The 18,857-nt window shown below is 42.7% G+C and overlaps 1 protein-coding gene across 5 annotated transcripts in view; it reads left to right on the top strand.

Moving 5' to 3' along the window:
- The window catches only part of ARID1B (AT-rich interaction domain 1B), a 541,437-nt gene that overhangs the window by 328,154 nt on the left and 194,426 nt on the right, over window positions 1–18,857 (top strand). The gene's annotated exons all lie outside the window — the stretch shown is intronic.

Here is an 18,857-nt window from a genome sequence, read left to right as displayed (position 1 = left end):
CCCTGTTGGTCAGGGAAAGATCCTCCAGTCAAGAAAAGCCATCAAGAGAAGCAACATAGACTACTGGAAAGAACATGGAACCTGGAGTCAGAGGACCTGGGTTTTAATCCTGGCTCTACAACTTGTCTGCTGTGTGAACATGGGCAAGTCACTTAACTTCTCTGTGCCTTCATTTTACCTAATCTATAAAATGGTGATTAAAACTGTGAGTCCCCAGGTGGGACATGGACTATGTCCAACATGATTAGCTTGTATCTGCCACACTGCATAGTACAGTGCCTGACACATAGTAAGCAAGTAACAAAATACTACTTAAAAAATATAAAATGAAAAATAGAGCTCAGTGTTAACTGCAATAGAATAAATTAAAACCTGGAAGAAAAAAAATTCTCATAATTAACCAAGTCCTTCAGTCAATCATATTTATTGAGTGCTTAATGTGTGCAGAGCACTGTACTAAGTGCTTAGGAGAAAACAATATAATACATTTCCTGCCCACAACAAGCATACAGTGTAGAGAGGGCCTACAGTCACGTCTGTCATATAAATTAATAAATTATGTATATGTACATAAGTGCTCTGGGGCTGGGAGAGGGGATGAATAAAGGGAACAAGTCAGGCCGACACAGAAGGGAGTTGAAGTAAAGGAAAGGTGGACTTAGTCAGGGAAGGCCTCTTGAAGGAGATGTGCCTTCAATAACGCTTTGAAGTAGGGGAGAGCAATTGTCTGTTGGATATGAGGAGGGAAGGTGTTCTGGGCCAGAGGCAGGATGTGGACAGGAAGTTGGCGTTGAGATAGAGGTACAGTATGAAGGTTAGCATTAGAGGAGCGAAGTGTGAAGGCTGGGTTCTTTTTCAGTAAAGTAACAGTTGCGTACTCATCTAAGTCAGGTTACATTTGTAAAAGCAATTTGCTTTAAACGACTTCCTTCCAAATAATCCCAGGGAGTGTATAGCAAACTGCACCCACAACCAAACCATCAGCAATCATCACCCTTAGTCATGAAAGTGGGGGTCACGGGGGTGGTGCGCAGTGCTTTCAGGGGGAGACTGGCTAGCACTGCTTGGGTAAGTCAAGGAATAGTGAAGAGGGCAGATAATGTGATTTGCAGACAGTAAGCAGTCAATAAAATACTACTGACTGAAAATGGAGTAACAGAGGAGGGGGAGTCAAGTAGGGCAGCAGATTCTCATCACCTCTCCATTGGCCTTCCCCATTGGTCCAAGGATGTAGTAATTGGCTATTTCCCTGTCTCTGCTGCGAGCCCTCAGATGATGCTTAGGAGGTCATTATTTTGAAGATACTGATTTGTCATCAGGCCCACCTCTCAGATCTAAAACTGTCATCCATTGATCATTGTGGATAGTTATTGTTATTTTGTTTTTTAATTTGAAAATATCTTCTTCCAGGGTCTTCCTGTCTTTATCTCTTCATCTTCTCTTACCCCAAATTCGTGATGTTTCCATTTTTACTTGTTAAACTTTTGTATGCTTCTTTTAACTCTATATTTCATGAGTATTTGCAAATAACCTGCTCATTTTTAGTTAATACAAACTGATTTACTTAATTCCTTCACCAGCAATTGTCAGTACAAATGAAAGAAACCTTATCATGCCCCACTGCAAAAATTGCATTTGTTGAACTGAGTAGTTTTTTCAGGAAGTATAAAAAACACAAGATGATTAGATATCCTGTCAGTGGATCAAAATTGGGATAAATGGTATGAAATGAAGACATAAAGAGACAAAGGTCTATTCTTCAACAGATAGAAATTTAAGACAACTCAGATTTTGAATGTTAAATACAGAATAATAATAACGGCATTTGTTAAGCGTTTACTATGTGCAAAGCACAGTTCTAAGCTCTGGGGGGAATACAAGGTAATTAGGTTGTCCCACATGGGGCTCACAGTCTTAATCCTCATTTTACAGATGAGGTAACTGAGGCACAGAGAAGTGAAGTGACTTGTCCAAAGTCACACATCTGACAAATGGTGGAGTCAGGATTAGAACCCATGACGTCCGACTCCCAAGCCCGGGCTCTTTCCACTGAGCCACACTGAACATTTTCTTACCCAAATATACATGATGGTGTTAAACCTTTGCAAAAAGTCTCTTTCACCGTTCAAGTAAGCCATGAAATAAAATTTCTAATGACATCATATCCGGAAATGACTTCTTTCCTTTTCGATGGACAGTGGAATTTTTCATTACATGGTATTTCACAGTGCATTTGTTTGAGTAGCTTGAGGGACCAGAATTACTTGAATGTGAATACCCGCACATTTCCTAGTAAATATTTTCACTTCATTCATGTATAGATTTTTTTCTCTGCCTAGTATTTATTGAGAAGTTTGCCCCCGCCCCAAAGACAAAGTTTTAAAAGGCAGAAGGAAATGGAGAGTTGCCAAGCTTGTTGGCTAGAGTCATGGACAAGAGCAAGGCCTGTCTGAACTGCCACTCAGTTTTTATTCTGCGAGTTTGCAGGGTGGGTGATTAGAGTGGCTTTCGCCCAATTATGCTGTGATTATTCCGCTGCACTGTAATTGACTGGGGAGATATGCTAATACCTGTCATTTGGGATGATAAAAGATGAGCGGAGGACGCAATGCATTATTTAGCTGGCTGTGTGATAGATGAGGGATGCGCAGAGTGCTTTAATTGCTGAGAAGAGAGGTTAAGCTGAACGAACGGATGAATTAGAAATGAGTTTTTTTATGGCTTGTGGAAAAGTAAAATAAAGGAAAATGTGCCTCAAAACTGAAGCTGTAGAGAGAAACGAGCACAACGAGCCTCGATCTTCTAGGCAGATTGCTTTATCAATTTAAATATTAAAGAAAAAATACTACTTAGAGTTCAGTAGATAAGGAGAAATATACAACAGATTCATTTACTCAGCCACAAAATCACTGTTAAAGGAATTGGTTTTTATTTAAGATGACAATATTTGTAATTTGAAACCTCTTCGATCCAAATTGCATTTTAGATTGCCTTGAAATGTAATTTCTTAAGATTTATGTAGCAATTCAGGGTTGTATTTGTGGATGTATGCACAGAGATATGTACATTCCTTGTATATGTACATAAGTAAATGGGTGCAAAAGAAAGACAAGGAAAAATGAATATTCATAATCACTGTGAGAATGTAGCCATACAATTAGGAGAATACACATAATTCTCCTGTGACAAAGATCATAGTCATTCACTTGGCGTGGTCATTATGCACTGAACATCAACCAGTTAGGATTTCTTTACTTTGAAATAATGGCAGTGGGTTATATTTTTTCCACCACCACACTCTTTCTGTTTGTAACACCGATAGATGACCTTGTGCACATAAAGAAATAAAGATTTTTTTTAATGCTTAGCAAATTGGGGGTCTTTATATAACTTGGCTGTTGCATATTTTTGGTTCCAGCTGTGTGCCTTTTTTGAGGTCATTTAATTAGAAATTAATCAGCAAGTAACTCATTGAAGTCTCATACAAGGTGTGATGCTTCTAGACACCTCAAACTATGTCCTAGAAAAGTTAGAGCAACCACAGAGTGTTGTCTCAAATTGTTTTGTTGCCATTTAACAGATGATGTAATGAAAATGCAAGATGGATAGCAGGGGTTGCATTTTGGCCAAATAATAATAATATTAATGGCATTTATTAAGCACTTACTGTGTGCAAAGCACTGTTCTAAGCGCTGGGGAGGTTACAAGGTGATCAGGTTGTCCCACGGGGGGCTCACAGTCTTAATCCCCATTTTACAGATGAGGTAACAGAGGCACAGAGAAGTTAAGTGACTTGCCCAAAGTCACTTTTCTGACAATTGGCAGAGCCGGGATTTGAACCCATGACCTCTGACTCCAAAGCCCCTGCTCTTTTCCATTGAGCCACACTGGGAAAGTGACCCTCACATATTATTGAGTTATCACCAAGGAGTCCAAATGCCATAAGTCTATGTAACACGGCCAGCGCAGAATAATTTATCAGGAAATAGCTCTCAAACAGGTTATTGAATGGTAATAGAACTGTCTAGAAAAACATGCCTGTTCAAAAGAATGTCAACTTGAGATGGATGCTGTGCTCTGCTACTCAAGGATGTTCTTTTAGAACTGGTCACTTTCACCTCCAATATAATTAGCACCTGATTTTGATATTCTTTAAGTAACGTAGGGAAATTTCTTTCTGGCCATCTTTTTATCACCATTACCCATTGGTGATATGTATAATTTTGAGACTAGCTGCTCTTAGTCTGTCAGGTGGCTGCGATGTTCAGGCTACTCCCTGTTAGGCAATATGAGGAGTTAAAAGAAGGTTCTCTGTCCTCAAGATGGTTAAAATCGAACAAAGACATCTCCAAAGCAAAAATACTCACATGCAGATCTCAGGACTAGAAAAATGTGTAGAGATGCAAATACTGTATATCTTTATATTTATGTTAATGTCTGTCTCCCCCTGTAGAATATAAGCTTGCTGTGAGCAGAGAACATGTCTACCAACTCTGTTGTTTTGTGTCTTCCCCCTCCCAGCGCCAAGAGCTTAGTACAGAGCTCTGCAAACAGTAAGCACTCAATAAATACCATTGATTAATTGATCTTTATGGCAGATTAAGGGCTAGAAAGACAAGGCAGAAAAGACAAAAGTACGGGGGAGCTTGATGACTGGAGCATTTGAGTACTGAGTGCTAGAGAGATGTTGTCTAGAATAGTTCTCTGGAGGAGTCTCATTTTGAGCACTCTCTTGTAAGAGAGGAAAAATGCTATTTGTTAAAAGGAATGAGTGAAAGTGAATGTAGATATCCTTGATGTCTGTGAACAGAGGAAGGTGAGATGACATATTCTGTTATTAACTTAGTACTATAAGAGGAATTTTAAAAGGCTACCTTACTTCCCATGATTATTCCTAATTTTTATTTTTCCAGAGAGCATGAAGACCCCTTTTCCCTCAACCATTTCTTGTCCTGTGGTTCTAATTTCCATTATCTAATACTGAAGTGGTACTTTCTGTCCCTAGTATTGAGACAAATTAAGTCTTGGTTTAATACTTGAAATAGAATGAATTATTATTATTCCCTTTTGACTGTCAGCGCACTAAAGGTTGGGAACATGTCTACCAACTCTGTGATATTGTACTCTCCCAAGCCCTTAGTACAGTGCTCTGCACAGAGTAAGCACTCAATAAATACAATTGATTGAGTGATAGTACACTTAATTTTCACAAATTAGGATTATAGTCTATATCCGTAACATGATCATTCGTCTTTCTGTACAGGTAGCTGTGCTCATCTGCTTTCCCTTTGCCACCTCTTACTGTCTTACCAATTAAAATTCCTTGGAAAATACCACCAAGTGTGTGAAAATGTGCCCCTGTGAAGTAAAGGTGATGAATTATCCTACCACATATAAGGGCTTATGTCAGTAACTATAGTAATCATTATTTTACCCAGGTTGGTGATACATGGCTTTGATTTTTGTTCTTGCCAGTAGAGCAGTGATGTGTTCTTGCCTTTTCTTCAGTTTCCATTTGAGTACAGCCATGGGCCTGCTTCACACTCAAGAGCCCTTCAGAATTTCTGCTAAATAGATTTGCTCTTTTACAAAAAAGAACCCAAAAAAAGAAGGAATGAAGCAGATTAATTTGGTTTGCACCAAGATAATTATCTAAAGTTCCCAAGAAATGTCCCACACTTGTATTTCCCTGCAACATAACTTTAGTTGATTTGAGATAGATGGGGAAGTGTACCCCTTTTTTCTTTTAAATGTGCCTGAAGTGTCTCTAAATCCAAAAAATTGTGGTAGATAATGGAACACACTTGACTGACAATGCTGGAAATAAAGTGATAAGCATCTTTAACGGATCTATCAATCATAACAGCAGTTTTATTTCTCGTATTATTAGCTCCTGGGGCTTTGCTGCAAAGCGGGAGAGGTAATTTTTTTGCTATAGACTTTTCTTACTGTGCAGTTGATGTACTTCTCGGGTGGGTGGTGAATGCTGTCTGTACATTTCATTTTTGTTTTCAAGCTTTGGTCGAAAGGCTTTGGTGATCTCAGTTTCATCCTTGGGTTGTAATATTTGGGCTATGATCTTATCATTATAATCCAGTAGGGTAACAAAAGGAGTTTGTGGTAAACGTAATTCATTTTAAAGATGGAAAATATTGACACTCTTAATGAAAAGGGCTAGTAGTTAAAGATTCATTTAAATGATTTAAATATCTAAGCTGTGCTTATAGTTTGTGAACCAGAATGTGGAAATTTAGCTGTAGTTTTTTAACTTATTCTTATCTGCACTGTTACTTCTGCCAATTTCCTGGGTTATTCTTAATAAAATATCCAATAATCCAAGCAAAACTCTTTTATTAAATCCATTTTTTCATTGAATATATCTTTTGTATGTGTTTTTCTCAAATTGAAATGGAAGTAGTTTTGCTATTCAAAATTATTTTTTCAGAATGATTTTGAAATTTGAGAGGGGAAAAATGGCTTCCAATGAAAATCTTACCCTTTCCTATTGAACAATTTTTTGGGTGGGTGGGTGGTCCAGAGCAAACATGAAGCAGTGAAATTCATTAATGGCCATCATTAACATCTGTTCATGTATTCACACACATTCATATGTGTGTGAATATAGATTTTATAGTACTAATAACTGTGCTATTTGTTAAGCGCTCACTATGTGCCTAGCGTTGGACTAAGTGCTGGGGTAGATACAAGTTAATTAGGTTGGTTACAGTTCCTGTCCCACTGACACTGTCCTCTTCTAGTTCTTTTACCTCTATGGCTAATGCAGGAAGCACCATGCTCCCATGCTCTTGGGAGTCCAAGGGCATGGGTTCTAATCCCGACTCACCCACGTGTCTTCTGTGTGACCTTAGGCAAGTCACTTAACTTCTCTGTGCCTCAGTTACTTCACCTGCAAAATGGGGATTAAAAGTGTGAGCTCCGTGTGGGACAGGAACTGTGTCCAACCTGAATGTCTGGGATCTGCCCCAGCACTTAGAACAGTGCTTGGCCCATAATAAGTGCTTAACAAATACTCTAATTATTATTTTTGTTATTATTCACTCCTTCTCAATCTCTTTTGTGGGCTCCTCCTCTGCCTCTCATCTGCTATCTGTGGGAGTCCCTCAAGGCACAATTCTGGGTCACCTTCTATTCTCCGTCTACACACTCACTTGGAAAACTCATTTATTCCCACAGATTCAACTACCCTTTCTATGTGGATGATTCACCCTGACTTGTTCCTTTTCTTCATCCCTCCCTTTCTGGTCCCACAGCACTTGTGTACATATCTGTGATTTGTTTATATTAAGGTCTTTCTCCCCCTCTAAACTATAAGTTCGTGGTGGTCAGGGAATGTGTCTGTTTATTGTTATATTGTACTCTCCTAAGTGCTTAGTACAGTGTTTTTCAAATAGCAAGTGCTCAATAAATGTGATTGAAAGAATGAATGAATGATTCCCAAATCTACATCTCCATTTCTGACCGTTCTCCTTCTCTGCATTGTCTCATTTCTTCCTACCTTCAAGACATCTCTTCTTGGATGTCCTCATGTCACCTCAAGCTTAACATGTCCAAAACAGAACTCCTGATCTTCCCACCCAAACCCTGTCCTCCCTCTGACTTCTCATCATTGTAGACAGCATATCATATCTTTTCATATCTAACTGATGATCACTCTCTCTAACTCAAAGCCTTTTTAAAAGCACATCTCCAAGGGGTGTTCCCCAACTAAGTCCTCATTTTCTCTTTTCTCACTCCCCTCTGCATCACCCTTGCACTTGGATTTGCACCCTTTATTTGCCCCTCCCTCTGCCCCAAAGCACTTATGTACATATCCACAATTTATTCACATATATCAATATCTGCATCCCCCTATAGACTGTGCTTGTTGTGGGCAGTGAACGTGTCTGCCAACTGTGTTTTATTGTACTCTCCCAAGCATTTAGTACAGTGCTCTGCACACATTAAGCGCATGGTAAAAACAATTAAGTAGAAGGTAGAGCACATATTTAACCTCCATTTTACAGATGAGGTTTCTGAGGTAGAGAGGAGTTAAGTGACTTTCCCAGTCTCCCTAACTCCCAGCCCTGTGCTCTTTCCACTAGATCAAAGTGCTGCTTTCATATATTTAGTAATGTGATCTCATATTTAATAATAATAATAATGATGGTATTTCTTAAGCGCTTACTATGTGCAAAGCACTGTTCTAAGCGCTGGGGAGATTACAAGGTGATCAGGTTGTCCCACGGGGGGCTCACAGTTTTTAATCCCCATTTTACAGATGAGGGAACTGAGGCCCAGAGAAGTGAAGTGACTTGCCCAAAGTCACACAGCTGACAATTGGCAGAGCTAGGATTTGAACCCATGACCTCTGACTCCAAAGGCCGGGCTCTTTCCACTGAGCCACGCTGCTTATCTATATTTGATAGACATTGACATTTATCAATGGGTATTTCAGAAAATATCAAGAAAGGGAAAAGAATAGAGACACAGTTGGACTTAAGGTTGGAACTGAAGAAAATGTTATTGAAGCTCATTATAGGCTGTCTAATGTGGTAAGAAACAGAAGTATCGTCTTTCTAGGTTTTTCAAAATTTAGATTGCTTTGCCTTTCCCCCTTTCTGAAAAGAATTTTAATATTGACATAGAAATAAAGATCTTGCTCTACTTTTTGATGTTAATGGGGCAACATCACTAGCACAGGCTTAGTGAGCCAGTGGAATGTGTGAGTGTTTTGTGACTCACAAGGGAAGAAGAGGAAATATATTTAAGAAATATTGCCATTATATGGCAGTGAAGAAGGTGACTCTCAAAACTAGAAATGTTTTATTGAAACTTCAAAATCCACCAAATCGGGGGTTGACTTTGAAGGCCTCCCCCTTCTAGACTGTGAGTCCATTGTTGGGTAGGGACCGTCTCTATATGTTGCCAACTTGTACTTCCCGAGTGCTTAGAACAGTGCTCCGCACACAGTAAGCACTCAATAAATATGATTGAATGAATGAATGAAGGCACTTCATTAGGGTCTCTTACTTGCAAGTAATATTATGGCAGGATTTTTTCTATGCTCTCTTTCCTGCATTCCTTTTTCTCTATTATTATTATTATGGTATGTTTAATCCCTTTTTATGTGCAAGGCACTGTACTAAGCACTAGGGTGGAGACAAGCAAATTAGGTTGGACACAGTCCCTGTCCCACATGGGGCGCACAGTCTCAATCCCCATTTTACAGATAAGGTAACTGAGGCCCAGAGAAGTGATTTGCCCAAGGTTCCATAATGGCAGAGCCGGGATTAGAACCTGTGACCTTCAGACTCCCAGGCCCGTGCTCTATCCACTACGCCATGCTGCTTCCCAAGTTTGCTCTATAAGTTGCAAATATTTCATTCACGGAATGCTTTGGGATTTATGATTTTATATATATATATGTTTCCCGTGCCCAGGACACCAAAGAAACTCTGGGATTGGAAGGCAGAAAAGCATCCTTTTATACTACTGGCTGTAGTCTTCTCTGTTTTTCGTGTTTCAGAGGTAATAAAATGCTTTCCAGGAGTTTAAATGAGATGTAATGAATTTGATTTTAGGGAGCAGGAGGAGGGGAGAATTTTATTTCAGTGGTTGTTGCTTAATCAACATCTTCTCTGCCACTTCACATCAGCTTCTGTCCTTTCCAAGTGAATTAGTTCTTGTGGGCAGCACGTCAAGAGGAAGTCTATTGTTCTTGGCAGGGCACTTGAATTTCTAATTACCAGATTCCTGCCTTAATTGCAATTACCTGGACACCCAGGCAGGGTGAACTTTTGGAAAAGAATGTAATTAGTGCAAAAGGAACCTTGCTGCCAACTGCTTGTCTAGACACCAACACTAAACAGAACACTGATAAGTTCACATCTGAAAAGACAAACTATCAGTCCATTAATAGATACAGACCAAAAAATAATATAAATGTGCCAGATATTTCTGTCGTTGCCTATCAATTTCCAAGTGATGCTACTGATTGAATAAACGTCTCTGTTGATTACATCTTAATCCATCAATACTCAGTGTTTGGGAAATGATTATATAATAGAGTTGATAGGTATGGTCCCTGCCCACAAGGACCTTACAGTCTGCAGTCTTCTGAAAAGGTGGGGAGACTGATTCCACACCCTGCACAGAATTCTTGAGTCTGTGGCAGATGCAGACAAAGAACACTTGCTGTTGTGGAGACTGCCTTCTTGACTGGCAATCAATCTGGTGTTTATTGAGGACTTAACTGTGTGCAGAGCACCATTCTAAACCTTTGGGAGAGTTGGTAATCACGATCCCTGCACACTAGCACTCTATCAGAAAATCCAAGTACTTGGTTACTCACCCCTTCACCCCACCTCTTGCCCCCTCCTCCCAAAGCCCCCCATAGTATTTATGTACCCATCTTTAAACTTTTACCTCCCCCTACCTATAAATTATCTTAGTCTTTGTCTAGATTCTAGACTGTTAACTCCTTGTGGGAAGGGAATATGTCTACCAATTCTGTTTTCATATACTCTCCCAAGCACATAGTACAGTGCTGTGCACCCAGTAAGAGCTCAGTAAATAACATTGCTTGATTTATCTCCCCCACTAGATTGTAAACTCCTCGAGGGCATAAATCATGTCTGCTAACTCTGTTGTACTCTCCCAAGTGCTTAGTACGGTGCTCTGCACAGAATAAATGCTCAGGATAAACTGTTGATTGATTGCTTGGGACTGCAACAAGTGTGCAATTTGTGTATGCCAGTAAATCCCCCAGACATGGGGTGTGGGGTATTGTCTTGTCATTGATTGGCTAAAGGATGCTCTTAAGTGAACACATCCATGGGCAGTTACCTGGGAGATAAATCAATCAATCATTAAGGTACCATTCTAAGCACTTGGGACAGAACAATATAATACAGTTGGTAGACATATTCCCTGCCCACAATGACCTTACATTTTAGAGGGGGAGGTATGAAAAGTAAGAAGTAGAGGAACAGAAAGTGCCTTGTAAATTCTTTATAATATTACAGTGAGTGGAAGCGCAAGGGTACATTAGCACAAATTAGTTCTGTTTTCAAAGACAGAATTTTTTCTTGAGGAATAAAACCTTGAATGCCATGGCATTTTCTCTACACTATTAAGTGCATTTCGAGTGTGGTTGTGTTTTTAATTTCAAAGAAAGGTAAAAATAGTTATAAGCTGCTTTACCCTTGGTGATTGGAGAGATAAAGTTCGTCTCCTTGGATGCAGCCACTTCCAGTATGACTGTGTCACTTATTGATAGAGTGAAAATAAAAGGGAAACCGTCAGATAAAAGTGCTTTCTGTTTTTATAGACCAAGATATAAAACCTGCTTTGTTCTCTAGAAAATCCAGTTAAGAGCACTTAAAATGAAGTGCTCAAGTGATCGGCTCCCCAAGCCCACATCACAGTGAAAGTGGAAAATGTTTTGATAGGAAGGCCAGTGAAATAAATTGTTCCAACTGCTTGTAAACATTAAGATTGGAACAGAGAAAGTGGAAAGACAAATAGGAACGTAAGGTGAAGCAACAGAACATGAGCCTATTTTACATTTATCTGTTTCAAATTAAATTTAAATTCAATTATACCAGTTTCTGAGCATCTTTTAATAGTATTTTTATAACGCAAGCAAAGTGATCAGCATCATAAATTATTCTATCCTGAAAAGTCATTGACTAAAACAAAAAAGTATTCAGTTTGAGTTATTGATTTGGCATGTCTTCCCCTCCCCCTATTCTTCCTCCTACACTGCCTTCCTAGCAAAAGGAATCTCTGGAAGTTGTTCAGAGAAGCAGCGTGACTACAGAAGTAATGTGGATTGGTGGGTAGAGCTGGGGCCTGGGAGTCAGAAGGACCTGGGTTCTAATCCCAGCCCCGCCACAAGTCTACTTGTTACCCTGGGCAAGTCACTTAACTACTCTGTGCCTCATTTACCACCTCTGTATAATGGGGATAATAATAATGGTGGCATTTGTTAAGTGCTTACTATGTTCCAAGCACTGTTCTAAGCGCTGAGGAAAATTCAAGGTAATCAGGTTGTCCCACTAGGGGCTCACAGTCTTAATCCCCATTTTACAAATGAGGTACCTGAAGCACAGAGGAGTTAAGTGACTTGCCCAAAGTCACACAGCTAAGTGACGGAGCCGGGATTAGAACCCATGACCTCTGACTCCCAAGGCTGTGCTCTTTCCACTGAGCTACGCTGCTTCTCTAGGAGTGTGATAAAATAAAAGTGTGAGCCCCATGTGAGACAGGGATGGTTTCCAACCTGATTAACTCCTATCTACCCCAGTTCTTAGAACAGTGCTTGGCACATAGTTAAGCATTTACCAAGTGCCGTTAGTATTATTATTAGAAGCAGGGACTGTGTCTTCTGCTTCTGTCATCTATTCCCCCAGAATCCATTACCGGCCTCCACACACTCTTGGTCCATGCTGCTGTTGTTGATGATGAGAGTATATGTTGCTTATTTTTTGAAGGTCCCTTAATTCTTTCAGGCTGGTTGACCAAGGGGAAACCAAACTACGCATCTACATGCCATGGTCTTCGAGACTTGCCTTCATTCTGTCTCTCAGTTGCCAGCTTGTGCCTCAGGTTCAAGTTGGGGAAGGAGTGCCATAGGGCAGGGAACATATTTGCTAACTCTGTTGCATTATAATCTCCCAAACACTTAGTAAAGTAATCAGTAATTACCACTGATTAATCAATAGCACTCTCTGGAAGTTGCTACCCTGCCTATAGACTTTCAGCTGTTTCTCTTTTCTGATGCTAAAGGAGCATATAGGTGTGGAGTTTTCACATTATAGACTGTAAGCTCCATAAGGGGAGTTGTGTCTACTAATTAAGTTTTAGTGTACTCTCCCAAACACTTAGTGCAGTGCTCTGCACACCATAATCTCTCAATAAATACAATTGATTGATAGTAAGGGAATATTTAGTGCCCTGCAATAGGTTATTTAATAATAATAATAATAATAATAGTATTTGTTAATGGCTTACTATGTGCCATGCACTGTTCTAAGTGCTGGGGTAGATACAAAGTTATCAGCTGCCTCACATGGGGCTCACATTCGTAATCCCCATTTTAAAGTTGAAGTAATTGAGGCACCGGGAAGTTAAGTGACTTGCCCAAAGTCACACAGTTCATAAGCTATGGATTAGAACCCATGAGCTCTGACTCCCAAGCCCGGGCTCTTTCCACTAAGGCACACTGCTTCTGGTGGCCCAGAAGGGCCTAAAAGGACCTGATAAGCAGCATGGTATAGTAGCTAGAGCCTGGGCCTGAGTCAGAAGGTCATGGGTTCTAATCCTGGCTCCACCACTCATCAAGTGCTTAGTACAGTGCTCTGCACACAGTAAGTGCTCAATAAATATGATTGAATGAATGAATCTGCTGTGTGACCTTGGGAAAGTCAATTGACTTCTCTGGGCCACTGTTCTCTCATCTGTAAAATGGGGATTGAGGCTGTGAGCCCCATTTAGGACAGGGACTGCATCCAACCCAATTTGCTTGTGTCCACTTCAGCGCTTAGTACAGTGCCTGGGATACAGTAAGTGCTTAAGAGATACCATTATTATTATTATTATTATCATTATTTTAAAATGTGTGCATTTTTACTTCCATTTCACCAATAGTCAGGCATAGTGAGACAACATGTGAGACAGTTATGTGTGGTTTTATTCAGTATATGTGAAGATGCATTCTTAGGGACAAATTTATTGCTCCTCATGATCTCAGATCTATAATCATACACCAGGAATGGAGAGAAGGTGTTTACATGCACTCTGTGTTGTCTTTCATATTTGAAGGTGATGCTATTGGTGGAGGGGAGATGGGTCATGGTCATGAGTGTGCGTGTGTGTCGAGGGTGAGGGGAAGCACATCTGAATAATTTGGGGTGTTCCTGGCCGAGGTTCACATGCAGAGGGGCAGGTAAGATGCCATTGACCAATGGGTAATTTATTTATATCCATGTCTGTCTCCCCGCCGCTAGACTGTAAGCTCATTGTGGGCAGGGAATGTGTCTGTTTCTTGTACTCTCCCATGTGTTTAGTGCAGTGCTCTGCACACAGTAAGCTCTCAGTAAATATTATTGACTCATTGACCAAAGCTTGATTAGCAATGCATTCATTACATGCTGTACACTGAAAGATTTCTCCCCATTGCCCTATAGGCATATCTGCAGCATCTGTTCCTGCTTTAGAATTGGTCTCTAGGTCTCTTTATCTTCCTCAAGTCCTTGCTCATGGAGAGCAACCTTTTTCTTAAAAAAAATATATATATATATATATTTTATTGATTGTGACCTGCCAGCCTCTGTGGAAGTTGTCTTCTGAGGGTAAGCACCTTCAGAGCGGAAATGGTGTCTCCTAACTCTCTCGCTTTATACTCTCCCAACAGTGCTCTCTGCACAGTAAACCACTAATTGATTTGTTGAAGTTCTCTGTTGTACCTTTAAATCCATGTTCCACTTCAGGCTCAAGTGCCGCAAACGGAAACCAAAGGTTTCATCCACTACCCCTCTCTCTCCTTGCCTGTTCAGAATCCCCACTAGGTACTCTCTTCTCAAATCATGGCACATTATCAAAGGCTCCGAAACAAGGTATAAGTGCAGTTTACTCTGAGAATCAGCTGGGTCCAAGAGACACAGTGTACTTCTGACTATTACTAGGTTTGAAAAATTATCTTATTAGTGGCATTAGACCAGGTTCCTGGTAACATCACCATCAAATGATTTCAGTCTTTCTTTCTACCCTCCCTCCCTTCCCTCTTTTTAAATCTGTGGCCCTCTTCTTTTTTATTGATGCCCACACAGAATAAGGTGAAGAACTTATTTTTTCATTTTTGTAAGTCCTCTTCCTAGGGAATAAATACCGCAGCATTTTTGCTTCTTTTTCTGAAATCCAACTTTACCCCCTACTTCCCCTACTAATTTTTTCATTCATTCATTCAATCATATTTATTGAGCAGTGCAGAGCACTGTACTAAGCGCTTGGGAAGTACAAGTTGGCAACATATAGAGACGGTCCCTACCCGACAACGGGCTCACAGTTTGGAAGGGGGAGACAGACAGCAAAACAAAACATGTGGACAGATGTCACGTCATCAGAATAAATAGAAGTAAAGCTAGATGCACATCATCAACAAAATAAATAGAATAGTAAATATGTACAAGTAAAATAAATAGAGTAATAAATCTGTACAAATATGTACAAGTGCTGTGGGGAGGGGAAGGAGGTAGAGTCGGGGGATGGGGAGGAGGAGAGGAAAAAGGGGCTCAGTCTGGGAAGGCCTCCTGGAGGAGATGAGCACTCAGTAGGGCTTTGAAGGGAGGAAGAGAGCTAGCTTGGCGAATGTGCGGAGGAAGGGCAGGGAGAGGACGTGAGCCGGGGTCGACGGCAGCAGAGGTGAGAACGAGGCACAGTGAGGAGGTTAGCCACAGAGGAGCTGAGGGTGCAGGCTGGGCTGTAGAAGGAGAGAAGGGAGGTGAGGTAGGAGGGGGCGAGGTGAGTGAGGAGTTTTTGCTTGATGTGTAGGTTGACTGGTAGCCACTGGAGATTTTTGAGGAGGGGAGTAACATGCCCAGAGCATTTCTGCACAACGATGATCCAGGCAGCAGCGTGAACTATAGACTGATGTAGGGAGAGACAGGAGGATGGGAGATCAGAGAGGAGGCTGATGCAGGAATCCAGTCGGGATAGGATGAGAGATTGAACCAGCAAGGTAGTGGTTTGGATGGAGAGGAAAGGGCGGATTTTGGCGATGTTGTGGAGGTGAGATCGGCAGGTTTGGTGATGGATTGCGGTGTGAGGGGTGAAGGAGAGAGCAGAGTCGAGAATGACAACAAGGTTGCGGGCTTGTGAGATGGGAAAGATGGTAATGCCGTCTACAGTGATGGGAAAGTCAGTGAGAGGGCAGGGGTTAGGAGGGAAGATAAGGAGTTCAGTCTTGGACATATTGAGTTTTAGATGGCGAGCAGACGTCCAGATGGAGATGTCCTGAAGGCAGGAGGAGACACGAGCCTGAAGGGAGAGAGAAAGAGCAGGGGCAGAGATGTAGATTTGGGTGTCATCAGTGTAGAGATGATAGTTGTAGCCGTGGGAGCGAATGAGTTCACCAAGGGAATAAGTGTAGATAGAGAACAGAAGGGGACAAAGAACTGACCCTTGAGGAACCCGGACAGTAAGGGGATGGGAAGGGGAAGAGGAGCTTGCAAAGGAGACTGCGAATGAATGGCCAGAGAGACAAGAGGAGAACCAGGAGAGGATGGAGTCTGTGAAACCAAGGTTGGATAGCGTGTTGAGGAGAAGGGGGTGGTCCACAGTGTCGAAGGCAGCTGAGAGGTCGAGGAGGATTAGGATAGAGTAGGAGCCGTTTGATTTGGCAAGCAGGAGGTCATTGGTGACCTTTGAGAGGGGAGTTTTGGTGGAATGTAGGGGATGGAAGCCAGATTGGAGGGGGTCGAGGAGAGAGTTGGCATTGAGGAATTCGAGGCAAGCGGGTGTAGACGACTCATTCAAGGAGTTTGGAAAGGAATGGTAGGAGGGAGATAGGGCGATAACTAGAAGGGGAGATGGGGTCAAGAGAGGGTTTTTTTAGGATGGGGGAGATGTGGACATGTTTGAAGGCAGAGGGGAAGGAACCAGTGGAGAGTGAATGGTTGAAGATGGAAGTTAAGGAGGGGAGGAGGGAAGGGCTAAGAGATTTCATAAAATGAGAGGGAATGGGGTCAGAAGCACAGGTGGCTGAAGTCGCACTTGAGAGGATGGAGGAGATCTCATCTGAAGATACTGCTGGGAAGGATGGGAGAGTAGCAGAGAGGGTTGCTGGACCTTTTCCTTTCCAGTTCTCTACTCCTCCTCGCCCTAACTGAAACATGGCTGTCGCCGGACGACACAGTCTCTTCTGCTGCTCTCTGCAGTGCAGGCCTCTTCTTCTCCCACTCCCCCAGACTCAACGGAAAAGGAGGAGGTGTCGGTTTCCTTCTCGCCCCCCAATGTCGCTTTCGCACTATCCCTCCTCCCCCTTCCCTTTCCTTCCCTTCCTTTGAAGCCCACATCATTCGCCTCTACCACCCCCTCCAGATTCTTGTAGCCGTCATCTACCGCCCTCCCGGCCCCACTTCCAACTTCTTTAACGACTTTGACCCCTTCCTCACCTTCCTTCTCTCCTTCTCCATGCCCACTCTGATCCTCGGAGACTTCAATATCCACATGGATATCCCTAACGACTCCTCTGCCGCCCGCCTTCTATCTCTCCTTGACGCTGCCAACCTCTTCCTCCACCCCACCTCGCCCACTCACCAACTTGGTCATACCCTCGACCTCATCATCTCCTACCGCTGCACTGTGTCCACCCTCACCAACTCTGTAATCCCTCTCTCTGATCATAATCTTCTCACCTGCCTCCTCACTCACACTCCTTTCCCCTGTAAATCCGTATTACTCCCTCACAGAGATCTCCACTCTCTGGACCCCACCCATCTTTCAGAGCGCCTCACACCCCACCTCGCCGCCCTCTCCTCTCTACCCAGTCTTGATGATCAGATTACTGCTCTCAACTCTACCCTCTCTACTCAGCTAGACTCGCTTGCTCCCCTTTCCCTTCGCCGCTCTCGCACCACTAACCCACAGCCCTGGATCACTGCCACTGTCCGCCTCCTTCGCTCTTATGCTCGAGCTGCCGAACGCTGCTGGCGAAAGTCTAAACACCATGCCAACCTCGTTCACTTCAAGTTTATCCTTTCCTGCCTTAACTCAGCCCTCTCTTCTACCAGACAAAACTATTTCTCCTCCCTTATTGACACCCATGCCCATCACCCCCGCCAGCTCTTCCGTACATTCAACTCCCTTCTCAGGCCCCCGGTTCCTCCCCCTCCTCCTTCCCTCACCCCCAACGATCTGGCCTCCTACTTCATTAACAAAATTAAATCCATCAGGTCCGACCTCCCCAAAGTCTCCTCCCCCCTTTCTCCATCCCCCCGGCTCTCAACACTCTCTGCTACTCTCCCATCCTTCCCAGCGGTATCCTCAGAGGAACTCTCCTCCCTCCTCTCAAGTGCTACTCCGGCCACCTGTGCTTCTGACCCCATTCCCTCTCATCTTATGAAATCTCTCGCTCCATCCCTTCTCCCCTCCTTAACTACCATCTTCAACCGCTCACTCTCCACTGGTTCCTTCCCCTCTGCCTTCAAACATGCCCATGTCTCTCCCATCTTAAAAAAACCCTCTCTTGACCCCACCTCACCTTCTAGTTATCGTCCCATATCCCTCCTACCATTCCTTTCCAAACTCCTTGAACGAGTTGTCTACACGCGCTGCCTAGAATTCCTCAACAACAACTCTCTCCTCGACCCCCTCCAGTCTGGCTTCCGTCCCCTTCATTCCACGGAAACTGCCCTCTCAAAGGTCACCAATGACCTCCTGCTTGCCAAATCCAACGGCTCATATTCTGTCCTAATCCTCCTCGACCTCTCAGCTGCCTTTGACACTGTGGACCACCCCCTTCTCCTCAACACGCTATCTGACCTTGGCTTCACAGACTCCGTCCTCTCCTGGTTCTCCTCTTATCTCTCCGGTCGTTCTTTCTCAGTCTCTTTTGCAGGCTCCTCCTCCCCCTCCCATCCTCTTACTGTGGGGGTTCCCCAAGGTTCAGTGCTTGGTCCCCTTCTGTTCTCAGTCTACACTCACTCCCTTGGTGACCTCATTCGCTCCCATGGCTTCAACTATCATCTCTACGCTGATGACACCCAGATCTACATCTCTGCCCCTGCTCTCTCCCCCTCCCTCCAGGCTCGCATCTCCTCCTGCCTTCAGGACATCTCCATCTGGATGTCCGCCCG

Source organism: Tachyglossus aculeatus, chromosome 2 (assembly GCF_015852505.1).
Source record: "Tachyglossus aculeatus isolate mTacAcu1 chromosome 2, mTacAcu1.pri, whole genome shotgun sequence".
NCBI classification, from domain to species: Eukaryota; Metazoa; Chordata; class Mammalia; order Monotremata; family Tachyglossidae; genus Tachyglossus; species Tachyglossus aculeatus.
This window is presented reverse-complemented; position numbering and strand designations above follow the sequence as displayed.